General features: G+C 40.6%; 1 pseudogene; it reads left to right on the top strand.

The window, feature by feature from the left end:
• The first annotated feature begins 1,410 nt into the window (after positions 1 to 1,410).
• Positions 1,411 to 14,499, top strand: part of LOC105713266 (S-phase kinase-associated protein 1-like) — a 32,066-nt pseudogene continuing 18,977 nt past the window's right edge.

Genomic DNA, 14,499 nt, shown 5'->3' with positions numbered 1-14,499 from the left:
TTATTCATTGGTTATTTTAATGAAACTGCCGGTAACATTGACTGATAAGGTCAATTCACATGAGCCAAGGTTGATGTTAAGAAACAGCCTTATCCATTATTGAGTACCCACTTAAGGTTTCCCGTCTCAATAATGAAAAGCATATGAAAGGAATGTAGATTTTTCAGGATTGGAATCTTCCACCCCCAGAGTACTTAACATCAAGGTACTTGTAAAACAGAAGGTCACCTGGAAAACGTAGTAAAAACACTGTGGTAAAGAAAAAGGACATCACACATAGATGTGCATAACGAGGGCACCCTTTATGAGATACTGTCCAGGGCTGAATACACTCCTCTCCACTGTTCTAAGCTCAAGTTATATACTTCTCCCTTAACTAGGGTGGGTAGGCAGATCCTTACAAGGCAACCGTAAAAGTAGACACTAAGGACAGTCAAGGCATCTCTCAGAATGGTCCACTTGATTGAAATCACCTTTTTTCCTGGGGTAGGTGATTGCAGGATGCTGAACCTGGGTGCTGTTCCTCCTTCAGATGATGGCCTGAGGTCTGTGGCAAAGTTGTCAGGGTTTAAGCCACATTGATGCTGCTGAATGCCATTCGTAAGTTCCCCAATGCCATACCAATCCACAACCCATTCCTCAAGTGACAAAGATTCTCCAAAGCAAATCCAGTTGCTTGTTTCTCCCCCGCTTTTTTTTAACCCAAGGAATGTGCTGAAAGAGGAGGAGAGTGGTTCCTGCCCCAGCTGCACTATCAGCCCCCTGTCTAAACCCAGGAGGTCAAGAGGACTCTGGGCCCCGGTTTCTGCAACTGATAGCCTCTTGCCCTTGCTCCCTTCTCTCAGTTTCTGCAGCCCCGCCTGAGCTGAAATAACCATCTTTGTTTCCCTCTTGATTCCCGCAGGAGCCGAGCTGGGGATCAAATCCTTGCCTAGGAATGACAGGAAGACAAAGACACCTGCTCAGGCTTTAGTTTACCTTAACCTGGAGGATGGCAAGATACACTTTTCTGGATTCCAAGGGCTTAGAAAGAGCCAGAGGCTCACTAAGAGGAGAGAAGTGACCAGCTGTTGCGGGAAAGGATTGAATTTGGTAAACCAGAACTCAACGCCTAACTGTCTTCCACACTGGGTTGGGAGGCTTAGGGGTTGGGCGGGCAGCGGAATGCGCCCACAAGCGCTGGGCTTAAAAGGAAGTCTCCATTAGTGAGAATACGTGTGTAGCGTGGATGCTATTAAACTTTTAAACTTTTTTTTTTTTTTTTTTAACAAGAGGGTTATGTATTGGGGCCATTAATAAAGACCTGCAAAAGCCGAACAGTGAAACATGAAAGGCAGCACTCCACTTGTTCCGTGAGCTGAGTTGCCAAGCCTTCTTCCTCCGCAGCTCCGCTGAGGAAAAGGTTGCACTATGCGCCAGGGCGGTCTTCGCCCTGACTTCCACGCCGAGCAGCCTGTCTTGGCGAGCCTGTGTCCACAGCAAATCTGCAGTGGGGAGTGTGGGGCGGGGAGGAATCTCAATTCACTGTCTGGGCTACCTTGAGCCCTACTCCTGTGAACTTCACCACAAATTGCGCAAGCCTACACCACATTTTCTCTACTGCAGACATCTCGGCTTTCCCCAGTAAGCCTCGAAGTTCGGCCCACATCTCCCGGGCAAGAGCGGATTTGGGCCCACAGCTCGCTTCTCCAATTCCTGCGTTCTCCCAGCCACGAAAGCAAGTTTGGGAAAAAATGCATGCAGCTGGCTTCTTGCAGAGGTAAAACAAACGGGCCCCGAAGATTAGTTTCCACTCATCACCACCTGACAGAGGACGGAAAAACTACCCAACAGATTGATAAGTTCCACCAGTCACCTAGGCGCCAGGCCGTGAGTGCGTGGGCCTCGGCTTAGGTCCCCCACCCCTTGGGCTCACTTTCTGCAGCGTCTCACCCCGCTAGGCCTCGCATTTCCTAGACCAACCCCCTCAGGCTCACTTTTCCAGGAGCCCAGCATCTGAACTCTCTTTCCAGGCCTCCCCTATTTCTGTGTTGAAAACTGTTGGTTAATTTCCCCCTATCTCTGTTGTAACTACAAGTGTGATCTGGTTACTGGAGACAGAAATCAATCCAAAAGAAGATAAAATTACGGAGACCTCAGGCTGGAACCCAGAAGCCTAAGAAAAGAGAAGTCAGGGTGAATAAGTCAGTGCCCAATATTTCCTTCACTAGAGACAATCCCAATATTTACAACATTCCTCTGGGTTTAAACTGAGGCCAGGCCTCACTGAGAAGAGGGTCCTGAAGGCAAGACTGTTCATCCTACAGTGTCTCATGCTGGGGTGGAAGGACTGACGAGAGATAGGTGATGGAATAGAATGAACAATCCTGGCGATGCAAGCCACTGTCCTGGGAGGCTGTCTGACCCAGGACCCAGGCTGCCACTGTGCCAGGCAGATCTTACACAGATTTCTGTTCCAAGAGCCTCAGTCACCCCAAAATCTCCAGTCCTGGAGGTGAAGGTGCTATGAGAAATTTGCCTGTTCTTAGCTTAAAATGCCTGTGCAGTTTAAGCCAAGGCCAAGTTATCTTTGATCCAAAGAAAGCCTAAGGATTTTTAGAATGCTTTTCTGGGAGAGCTGTTTCAAACATGGCCCGAAAGACCTCTGCACCCCGCCCCTACCCAACTCTCTATGCCTATCACCCTTTCATACTCTCAGGCTATACCCAGATAGTACCATCTTTTGCTAATTATTCCCTGGTAGCCCCACAGTGGCCTCAAATCTCATACACTTTTTAATAGAGACTGCTATGGACTGAATGTTTGGATCACCCGAAATTCATGGTAAAACCCTATTCTCTTATGTGATAGTATTTGGATATGGGGCTTTGAAAGGTAATTAGATCATGAAGTTGGAGTCCTTATGATGGGATTAGTGCATGCCCCTCCCCCTCTCCCTTATTAAAAGAGACAGGAGAGAGCTTGCTTCCTCTCATAACCCCTTCCACATCCCTCAAATGAGGAAACAAGGAAGAGGTCCCTCCATGCTGGCACCCTGATTGCAAACTTCCCAGCCTCCAGAACTATGAGAAATACGTTTGTTGTTTAAATCATTCAGTCCATGGTTGTCTTGTTATGGCCCAAGCCAACTAAGACAGAAGCATGGTGCATTGCAGGACTCGGAAGCTAACCTGGTGGGGGCCCGTAGTCCATGCTCTTGCCAGGATCCTCTGTTTCCTCCAGGCCTGGCTTCTTACCAAACCAGTTGGCAGCAACTGCATCAACAAATAGACTGTGGCTAAAGGAGCACTGAACTGGGAAGGGCCGGCTGTGTGAGGAGGAACTGAAGACCAAGAGGGACGGAAGAATGTGTGCAATGTCTACTTTTAGGGTGATGAAGGTATAGTTAGAAATTATGCAAGTCCTGAGGTTAGACTTCTTTCCCCAGGGTCTAGTACTTCCCTGTGAGGAGAGGTCTGTTTGGAAATGGCCATTGGCCACTGGGCATTATATCTATGAAGTCAGAAAGTAAAGCAGCATTTGCTACTAAAGAGAAGTATTTTGTGACCTAAGGGGACTGAATGCAATCAGTTTTTCTCATAAAGCCCAACTCCTGTGCTTTCCAATTATCCCAGTGACTATTTTTGTTTTAGCTCCTGGTACATCCATGCACTAAGTCCCAAAGCACTACAGACCCCCGGTTATCTCAGCATGCATTATCCAATTGAAGGGAAATAATTGCTCTTAAGAACTGGAAGCCCCTTATCCTGTCTATGGCCAGCCATAGAAGACAAAGGATACAGTTCCTTGTACTCCTTACACGTGTATGAAAATCATGATTTAAAATCACACCACCATCCCCTGCCCCCCAAATAAAGTCCTCTCTGCTCTTTGTAATGGGTTTTCTTACTGGCACAGTCTGTATCTAATAACGTCAAAGGGGACATTCTAAGCATATGTGGAGGGGTATAGTACTTCCAGTCTTTTTGTTTGTTTGTTTTTAATGGAACAGGGTCTTACTCTACCTCCCAGGCTAGAGTGCAGTGACACAATCAGGGTTCACTGCAGCCTCCATCTCCTGTGCTCAAGTGATCCTCCCACCTTAGAATGCTGAGTATCTGGAACTACAGGTGCACACCACCACGCCCAGCTAATTTTTGTATTTTTCATAGAGATGGGGGATGGGAGGAGGAGTCTCGCTGTATTTCCCAGGCTGGTCTTGAACTCCTAGACTCAAGTGATCTGCCCACCTCAGCCTCCCAAAGTGCTGGGATTACAGGCATGGACCACTGTGCCCGGCCTATACTTCCAGTCTTAATTCCTCAAAAGGAGTACATTGGGTAGGGATCAGAGATTTTTCTTATCTATGAGAAAAGAAAAAAAAAAAAGATAAATTAGCATATCTGCCATTCAAATAGCTTTAGCATTTGTTTTATATCCACAGAGACAGGCTATAAGCAAATGGTACTCATTCAAGAAAAGTGGGAGTAGAGGATGGGGGGAAAATGTGTGTCCTCTTCTAGCACATATTTCCTTTGCCAAATGGGAATGGCAGAAAGAGAACAGAAGTGAGACCAAGCCTGGTACCAGCAAGAAAACAGGCAGGAAGCTGCTGGAACTATGATGCACATACTATTCATTCACCAACCCACTCAAAGCCTGTTGGTTCAGAAAATAATTAGATCAAAGGTGACATTTCAGATTAAGTCTGAGACCCAGAACACACAAACTATGTCTTATTTCCTTTTTTTTCCCCCAGATAAGTTGCTTAGTTTTCTTCATTGCTGAAGGGGAAGGGGGACAATATTGGAGATGCAACTGCTGGGGTGGGAGTGCACCTAATTTGAAAGACGTGCTCAACAATAGTGAGTGGATAATTTGCTTCAGTTTAGTTTTTTGGTGTGTTTTGTTGTTGTTTTCTCTTAGGAAAAGTTTAGGCATCACATTCTAGAGAAATATTCCTTGCATACTTTTCTTGAAACCAGACACTTTGTGTGAAATTTAAAAAAAAATGATTTTGATTTAAACAAAAGCTGTTAACAAAAAAAAGAAATAAAGAAAAGAGAGAAGAGAAAGAATTCCTTTTCTGTGGCCTCTAAAAAGGGAATTATTTGTGAACTGCACGTTTTGTCACCTTTAATCTTTTTTTTCAAATTGCAAATTAGCTAGCCCAACAATCTTGGACTATTTATTTAATAAGCACAGTATAGTAGCATTTGATAATCACATTATAGAACAATTAAAATCAAACTTATTACAGGTCCCCATTAGCTCCCATGCAGTCATACACAAAATGAGATTTAAAATGGAATAGAGAGACATGACACACACAACTTAGTTTTAGCGTTGTGATCATTTACTCATATTATGACAATCATGCTGATAAATTCTATGACTTCTCATGTATCTACTGTGTCCACATCCTTGGTTCATTTGTTTTTCATTTCAGTATCTGGCTCAGGTCAGAGCAATAAGAAGGTCCTAGCTTAGCTCCTGAAAACAAAAAACAAAAAACGAAACAAAACAAAAAAAAAGTGACTAGTCTAACATTTTAGAAAAATTACATTAAAAAAAAATCTTAGATTTTTTTAACAAAAGAATTTACTTCATGCAAGTCACCCTGCTGTCTTCTCTATCTCTGAAACTCTTGTGTAATCCTTAAGGGAGGGATTTAGGAGCATACAGCATGTTACAATACTACTTTTCTTGGTTGTAAATGAGGCAATTTCATGCTGGGAGCTAAAGGAGCACACAGTGGAACTCTGTGTTGTAACCAGGGTCACCATCAAACATATTGTGATTTGATTATTGCTTAGCTGTTTCACTTTTCTTATGATATATATGCTCTCACGTAATCATAAGCTCCTCAAAGGAAATCTGTCAGCACACACTGCCTTGTAATCTCTTGAATGCACAATAATCAAAATCCTAAATGAAGATCCTTATAAGAAGTGGCTTCAAAAGATGGCTTAATAATTATTTAAATTTTCTCCCCCAAAGAAGTGAGAACCTACAGTATTTAAAAGTGTATTGTAATGGTGAATGATTTTTTTGTCTGCTGTTTCCTTTTTCTAAGGGGGTGAGGATTTGAGAGTGTGAGTGTGTGTGTGTGCATGTGTGTGTGGTGTACATACAAGTGTTTTCATCATTTGCATCACCATGGCTCTTAATTACAGTAATCATTTTTGCAAATGGGCTTTGTTTTCTACTTTGAATCCCTGGCTTTTGGCAGGCTGCACTGGGCAAACACCTGTTGTCTGGTTAAACAGAGAAACACCTGTCAGTGAAGCCACTAAGTACTAACTTAGGAGCTGTCATAGGGGTCTCGGGAACCTTTGCAATTGTCAGAAGAAAGGAAGGAGCACCTGCTTAGGGCCCAGGAGGGTCAAATGACAGCTTATTGACTTCTGACAGAAGATGTCGATGAATACATTCCCTTTCCTCTGCCTACTCCTGAGAAATGCAGCCTGTGGCCATAACATCTGTTAATGAATGAATGAATGTAATCAGATTTGAGGAAAATCACTTTATAAAAGAAATTGTAGTTTAAGAGATATGAGGGCTTCGAGACGTCGAAATCTAAACAGCTTTTATAGGTGAATATCCAGCTGATAAGAGTGAAAGAGGCAAGTAATAAGAAAAAGGAGAGGAAACAAAGAAATATTGATATGGAAAAGGAAGCAAAGATGATTTTTTCCTATGTGATCATTTCTTTACGGAAGTGATCCTTTTGAGTGCATTGGTGGTACTGAGCTTGTTCTATGTATGGAAATAGTCATTTCCAGTATAATAGACATCCCTGGAAAAGTCCTTATCAATTCCCTTGACAGTTTAGATACTTAAATGCGGCTTATGCCTGTACATGGAAATGGAGGAAAACAAAATGAAAAAAAAAAAAAAAAGCTTTGGGAAGGAAAAAGAAAGAGGAAATAAAAAAAGCTCACATTTTTTCAAAGATAAATTTTAGAACCAGTATTTATCTTTAGAAATCCTAGTCTTTTGTTGCTCATGCTTAAGATATATAGAAATCCATACTGGCTCAGGGAAATTTCTCTTTTTAAATTTATTTTTATTTTAATTTTTGTGGGTAAACAGTAAGTGTATATATTTATGGGGTATAGCTCAGGGAAACTTCTTGAACCTCCCTGATTCTGTGAAAGATTATCCACAGAGCTGGATGTTACAAGGATTGGGCACTTGAGCTTTTCCATCTGTATCTCTTTCCAGTTAGAATTACTCTCCACAATATTCTGTGGGAAAAGCTGCCAGCCTGAATTCTTCCTCCAGATGGAGATTGCTTTTCTATTCTGCCCCATTGTCTCTCATAAAGACACTCTCCTTTCCTTATTTTATTTTCCTAGTCTTGGGGGGTCTCTTAGCATTAAAAACAAAGGGAAATGGGGGTGGATAAAAAAAACTATAGGCAGGAAGGAGGGAAGACAGGAGAAATCGTTAAGAGAAATTTTAATCTTGGATTTATCCTTGATTTTTCTTTTTCCTGCACTCCCTGTATGTAGTCCGTTAGAATCTCCTTTTGGCTTTATCTTCCAAACATATCCAGAATCCAAATACTTCCTACTGTCTCCACTGCAACAGTCAGCACCTCTCACACGGGTGATTGAAATAACTGGTCTCCTTGCTTTTGGCCTTGGAAACTTAAAATTTATTCTTAATGCAGCAATCAAAATAATCCTTTAAAAAATAAAAGTCAGTTTATGTCACTCCTCTTTTTTTTTCTTTGTTTTAGACAGAATCTCCCTCTGTCACCCAGGCTAGAGTGCAGTGATGGAATCACAGCTCAATAGAGCCTCAACTTCCCAAGTCAAGTGATCCTTGCACCTCAGCCTCCTGTGTAGCTCCCACTACCATTCCCAGATATTTTTTTCATTTCTCTGCACTACATGCTCCCTCCACCATTCCCAGTATATTTTTAATTTTTTTTTGTAGAGATAGGATCTTGCTATGTTGCCCAGGCATGATTCCAACTCCTGAGCTCAAGCAATCCTTCTACTTCGGCCTCCCAAAATGTTGGAGTTACAGGCATGAGCCACTGCACCCAGCCCACTCCTTTCTTAAAACCATCAATCAACTATCATTTTAATCAAAACTGAAGTCTTTCAGCGACCTTGAAGTCTCTGCTTGCTCCCCTGGCTCACTCCTTTCAAAACATGCTGGCTTCCTTGCATTCTTCCAACTCAGCAGATATGCTCTCATCTTCCCACATTCACAAAGGCCATGTCCTCTGCTGGGACTGCTCATCCCCATTATATTTGTCTGGCTAACTCCTTCCCCTCCTTAAGTCTTTGCTCACTTGCTTTCCCCTCAAATGATACCTGTCCCCTCTATACAGTCCCTAATATCCATACTGCTTATCTTTTAATTTTTTTCCACATTAATTATTTTTTTAAAAGCAGTTACAGAGCTCTTACTATAAGCCAGATATTCTGGCACTATTGTCTTGTCTATTTTATAGGTCATAAGAAAATGAGGCACAGGGGGGTACATAACTTAACCAAGTCACACAATGAGGAAGTGATGGGGCTAAGGTTTCAAATCAGATAGTGTGGCTCTAGGAGTAATGCGTTCCATGAGGGGAGAAATCTTTCTTTTGTTCACAAGTATTTACCAAACACTGAGAATGATGTGTGACACATTGTCAGTACCCAATAATTATTCTCTGAATAAATGATAAACTTGAGGATTGAGCGTTTGCTCTCCAGCTTGAGATACATTATTTCAAGTTCATTGTCAAGAACATTCACTTCTCAGGAACCTCAGCTTTACTCCATGTGGCTTCAGGCAGAGTAGAATGAGGAGAAACAGCATTCTAATCCAGACATTTTATTTCAGCCTATAATTTTTGAATACAGGAAATTTCCTCAGAGGTGCTGCTTTTATTTCCCTCTGCTTTTATTATGCTTATTTTACAACTCCACTCATCCTCCTGTACCCCATTAATGAAGTAAGTAAATGTGGGAGAAATTCAGGAAAAAAAGAAAAGTAGTAGGGTGTTCACCCTTGTTCTTACACATACCAAAACCACTTAACCTTTTAACCTCATTTTCTATACGAATTTCATAGTAACAACATCAGACAGATAGATAGTTTGGGAACCAGAATATTGAACCATGTGCCAGAAATGCCACTGGTTCTTTGTGGTACCCACAACTGAAAAGCAAACAAAGAAAACATTGTCATCCAGATCTCCTTAAAATGCCAGCAGGACCTAGTAGAAGCCTGTGGTGCTTCAAAAGTTAGTTCATTTTGTAAAGACAGCACAGAGAATGATAGAAACTGCTAGTACAAACCAATATACATGAAGTCTAATTCTGTAGCGCGCGCGCGCACACACACACACACACACACACAGTAGCTACATAGCCATGATCAAACTCCAAAGCCTCATTTTTTTGTTCTCTATAAAAATGGGAGTTATAACTTTTGATCTGGTATTCTTTGTTGTAAGAAGAAAATAACACACGTGTGACTCTGAATGTGAAATCATTATACAAATATAATTATGTGGTATGTCGCCTAACGTATGAGTATAAAAGTATTTTAATCAGTTCATTTTGTCTTAGGGACATACAAACAGTAAAGCAAATAAAATTAATCAACTTCTTTGTTTTTTTGTGATAGGAAGCTTGGTCCAGTAGCTTTTTACAATGTTGATATGATTATCTATTGGTATTTCAGCAGCTGAAAGGCAATTCCAGTGAACATTTGTGGATTATAGAATGAATGAAATTTATCTGCCTTATTTTGAAGGACAACAGTAAAGGAAAGGAAAGTAATTAAAGAAGTCCATCTGCATTTTCAAACATCTTCTTCAAATAGTAGTATTTTTATTGTTGTTGCCACACTATATAAAGATGGCAAGTGTCACCAATGCATCATCTCTTTTGACGCTGATCCATAATGATAACCTGTCCACTCTCTAAAAGAAAGGGAATTCATTTCAGGTTTCCATGTCAGAACATCTTTGTAACAGATATCCTCATGCCATGATAGTTAAAGCTACGTGTCTTAAAACAACCTCACATTGATTGAGTTAAACTTTGCCGTGTCTTAGTTGCAATGGACTTTAACTCATTTTCACGTCACTTTCTCCATTAATAAAACCAAGATACAATCTTGTCAACTTTGTTTTCCTCATTTATGATTAATTTTTAAAGTTTTAAAAAGTACTTTCTGACCTCTTACTGCATTGTTTCATCTATTATGTGCTTTGATTTGTTGGAGAAAGATAAGCAACAGGACAGTATGTTTACTATAACAAGTCATATTAGTAAAAGTTTTGAGCATGACTAAGATTAAGAATTTAAAAGATTATGGGTTTTAAGAAAAAGAAGAATCATAAAGAGTCTATATCAGCCTGGGCATGGTGGCTTGCGCCTATAATCCCAGCACTTTGGGAGGCCAAGGCAGGTGGATCACCTGAGGTCAGGAGTTCGAGAACAGCCTGGCCAACATGGTGAAATTCCATCTACTAAAAATACAAAAATTAGCTGGCCATGATGGCATGCACCTGTAATCCCAGCTACTGCAGAGGTTGCAGTGAGCCGAGATCACGTCACTGCACTGCAGTCTGGGCAATAGGGTGAGACTCTGTCTCAAAAGAAAAACAAACAAACAAAAAATCTATATCAATGTATCAATGTGAAAGATCACCACTGGTTTGTTACTAACATTTGAAATTGCTATTAAGAATTTATGGCTGGATATGGTGGCCCATGCCTGTTGGGAGGCAGAGGCAAGAGGATCATGTGAATCTAGGAGTTACAGACCAGCCTGAGCAACATAGTGAGACCTCATCTCTACCAAAATTTTTTTTTTAAATTAGTCAGGTATAGTGGCATGAACCTGCAGTCCCAGCTATCCAGGAAGCTGAGGTGGGAGGATTATTTGAGCCCAAGTGTTCAAGGCTGAAGTAAGCTGTGACTGCACCAACTGCACTCCAGCCTAGGCAACAAAGCCAGACTTTTTCTCAAAAAAAAAAAAAAAAGGATTTGTATTACTCTTTTATTTATTAATAAGGCAGAGGGAAACTCTTATATTGTTCTTTTACAATTGTTTCATAGTTAATATACTGCCATTGAAAGCAAGATTGTTAACTAAGCAAAACTCAAGGGACTCTTTGGTTAGAGCTCCTTAAAGGGAATCAAAAGAAGTTTATTACAGGGAAGATTAATGCTGGGAAGCAGGAAATACTAAGGTCCTAATATGAATTGACATAAGATTCAAGCATCTGACGGGAAGACATCAGCACACATCTAAGCATCAGCACTGGCTGCTGCTTGGGTAAGCGATGCAGCATTATTCCTCTCCAGCAGCACACCTGACCCAAGAAGATAAAGCATGGAAGCCTCCGTGACGTGCACAACTCTCGGAACACTTCCTGGTTCTGCCACCTGGAGCAAGTTTCTTGACCTCTCTGAACCTTAGTTTCTTCTTTTGTAAAGTTGAAACAGCAATAACTTCTGCCTCAAGGAGTGCTGTTTTCCAGCTACTGTGGGAAATAAATTTGCAATTATTGTTGTGAAAATTAAGGCGCAAATCAGGACTGTCAGTTTCTGGGATATTGTAAGCCTCACTGCCATTAACTGTCAAAATAGAATCTCTCTTTCTTCCCCTTTGGAGATTTTGGAGGAAATCATTTTGGAGGAGAGAGGGATTGACATTTCAATGCAAGTCAACAAATATATCTAAATGGACTTTCCTTTCCTTTCCTAAGATTTCTTCAATCCATTGAATGATTAAAAAATGTTATTTATCCTGAGTGGTAAAAATCACAGGGCGTTTCCTTTGTCATAAATATCAGAGATAATGTCATCAGATGACATACAGAAAAATGGCAGGCCTCCAATTTAACAACAATGGGACACAAGTTTTTCAGGCTAGGAAATAATGATCTCTCGTGTCTTGTCATTACTTGAGTGATGACTTTCTGCTGCCTCCATTATGTGTTCTACCAGCAAGTGTAGCCATATCTCTTCTAGACAATAAAGGTGCCTGTCAGGTAGTGCCAGAATAAAGCCTTAAAATGACACTCCATTTGTCAAATCAGTATGTTACAAAACACATTTTTCTTTTGGGGATTTCCCTAGCCCATCCACCTGTTAAAACCATATTAAAACGTCCCTCTTGTGATTGAAATGGAAAAAATCAGACAAATACAAACAAGAGCAAATATTTTATTTGCAAGGGGGAGATTAGAGTTTCCAGGAAATACACATAATCCTGTGTACACTTACATATTACTTGTTGCTTTACGGTATGAAGATGAAAAAGCAACTGGGCAACAGTAGTTAATGATGTAAACTTAATTTGTATTTTCTTTTATCTTGATTTTATTTTTTTTTTAATTTACGTATAGCAAAGGTCATTCTTTTGGTGTACGGATCTGAGTTGGGACAAATGCTTAGTCATATAGGCTATCATCACAATCAAGATCTTAATGTGGTTTCAATTGGCACTATGAAATACATCATTTGAATGACAAAGTGTGCCTGACTCAGTCCTTCAAATGGAAAACATGAAGAATGGAGAAAAATATCAGAGGAAAGTTCTGTCTTCTGAGATGTACTTCTGTCTTCTGCAATAAATCATCCACTTCTCACAATTTTCTTCAATTGATGTCTTCTCTTTTATTTGTTTTTCTAATATTTCAGCTTAAAAGCCATTTTCTCACAAAAGCCTTCCCTAACTCATCCCCTACCCCAAATCTAGACTAATCCACACCTAAGTCCTTCCATAATGTTTTCAAAAGTATACTCTTCTTCTTAAAGTGTCTCTGCTTACCAAAATTATATCTACATAAGTTTTTTTTAATGTATACAGTTTTTTTGTTTTTTTTTTTTTGAGACAGAGTCTTACTCTGTTGCCCATGCTGGAGTGCAGTGGTGTGATCTTGGCTCATTGCAACCTCTGCCTCAAGCAATTCTCCTGCCTCAGACTCCTGAATAGCTGGGATTACAGGTGCATGCCACCATGCCTGGCTAATTTTTGTATTTTTAGTAGAGACAGGGTTTCATCATGTTGGTCAGGCTGGTCTTGAACTCCTGACCTCGTGATCTGCCCGCCTCAGCCTCCCAAAGTGCTGGGATTACAGGTGTGAGCCACCGAGTCCAACTGTATATAGCTTTTATTGGATAATTTGTCTAATGTCTGTCTCCCACACTAACTCAACTAAAAAAGGAGTTGAGTGTTGGTTGGTCCTTCAGTCTCTCTAAAGAACACCATTTGTTTTAACAATTCTTTTAAGGTACTATGTTAAAAGAAGCCTATTCTTTCCATTAAATTTTAAATTAATAACCCACCTAGTTCTCTAGTAATTAGATAAAAGCTGTGAGAAGTAAGAGTCAGAGTGTATAACTGCAAATCAACAGTGTGATTTATAAAGCATGTAAATAAAGTTAAATATGGAAACTTCTTTGTATGAACTTATTGCCCAACTAACAAATGACAGAACATTTGCCTCTAGTCTCACTCCCTCTAGAATTAAATTCTATAGTCTGCTGCACTTTTTAGTAGCTTTTACTGAACAATATGCTCTAAGCTAGGCTGGTCCACAAAAGTTGGTCTGGGTTCAAAAACTGGCAGGAGAGGCAACTCAGAGAATAGCAAAGGTTTCTTTCATTTTGCTTTACTGCAGAACCCACAAATAAGTAAAGGGCATGCATCACATGAATTTATGAGGGACTGTATATGACTGCTCATTTCTTCCTAAGTTCTTCATTTTGGCATGTGCAAAGTATGTTGATTTAGTCTTTCCTTTAAAGTGCTAATGGGGTAAGAGGAGTCAAGAGAAATAAAAACGTAAAACTACCATCGTGTATGCTTTATAGGGGGAACAGGCCACAACAGCACTGAAGGTTCTATCAACTAGGAATTCTTGCTATTCCACAATTAAATGCTCTTGAATTCTCTTGTTTCCATCATTATTGATATGTAGCAACCCAGTCATGGCATTTATGCCATTGGAGACTCTATTTTGGTTATTATTGAATTGAATCCCCATTACCTAGCATAATGCCTGTAACAGAGTGTGCACTCAAAATATTTATTGCGCGAGTAAGCAAATGTATGTATAAGTCAGTGCTAGCTCTGGCTCTGCCATTGATTAACCATATGATTTGACAAGTTACTTACCTCCTCCATGTGTCAATCTCATTTATAAAATGTAAAATATGTAAAATTTATTATGGTTATTATTATTGAGACAAAATCTTCCTCTGTTGCCCAGTCTGGAGTGCAGTGGAGCCATCGTGGCACCCTGCAACCTCTGCCTGCTGGGCTCAAGCTATCCTCCCACCTCAGCCTCTTGAGTAGCAGGGACTACAGACTCACACCATCATGCCCAACTGATTTTTGTATTTTTTGTAGAAACGGGTTTTCACCTGTTGTCCAGGCTGGTCTCAAACTCCTGGAGTCAGTGAGGGGTTCGTCCACTTGACTCCCAAAGTTCTGGGATTACAGGCATTGAGCCCCCACACTCAGCTAAAACCTTTTGAAAACTAG

This window comes from Aotus nancymaae, unplaced genomic scaffold (genome assembly GCF_030222135.1).
Source record: "Aotus nancymaae isolate 86718 unplaced genomic scaffold, 86718_ANA_hifiasm-v0.15.2.pri h1tg000006l, whole genome shotgun sequence".
Taxonomy (NCBI): Eukaryota; Metazoa; Chordata; class Mammalia; order Primates; family Aotidae; genus Aotus; species Aotus nancymaae.
Note: the sequence above shows the minus strand (reverse complement) of the source record. Positions and strands in the feature narration are given on the sequence as shown.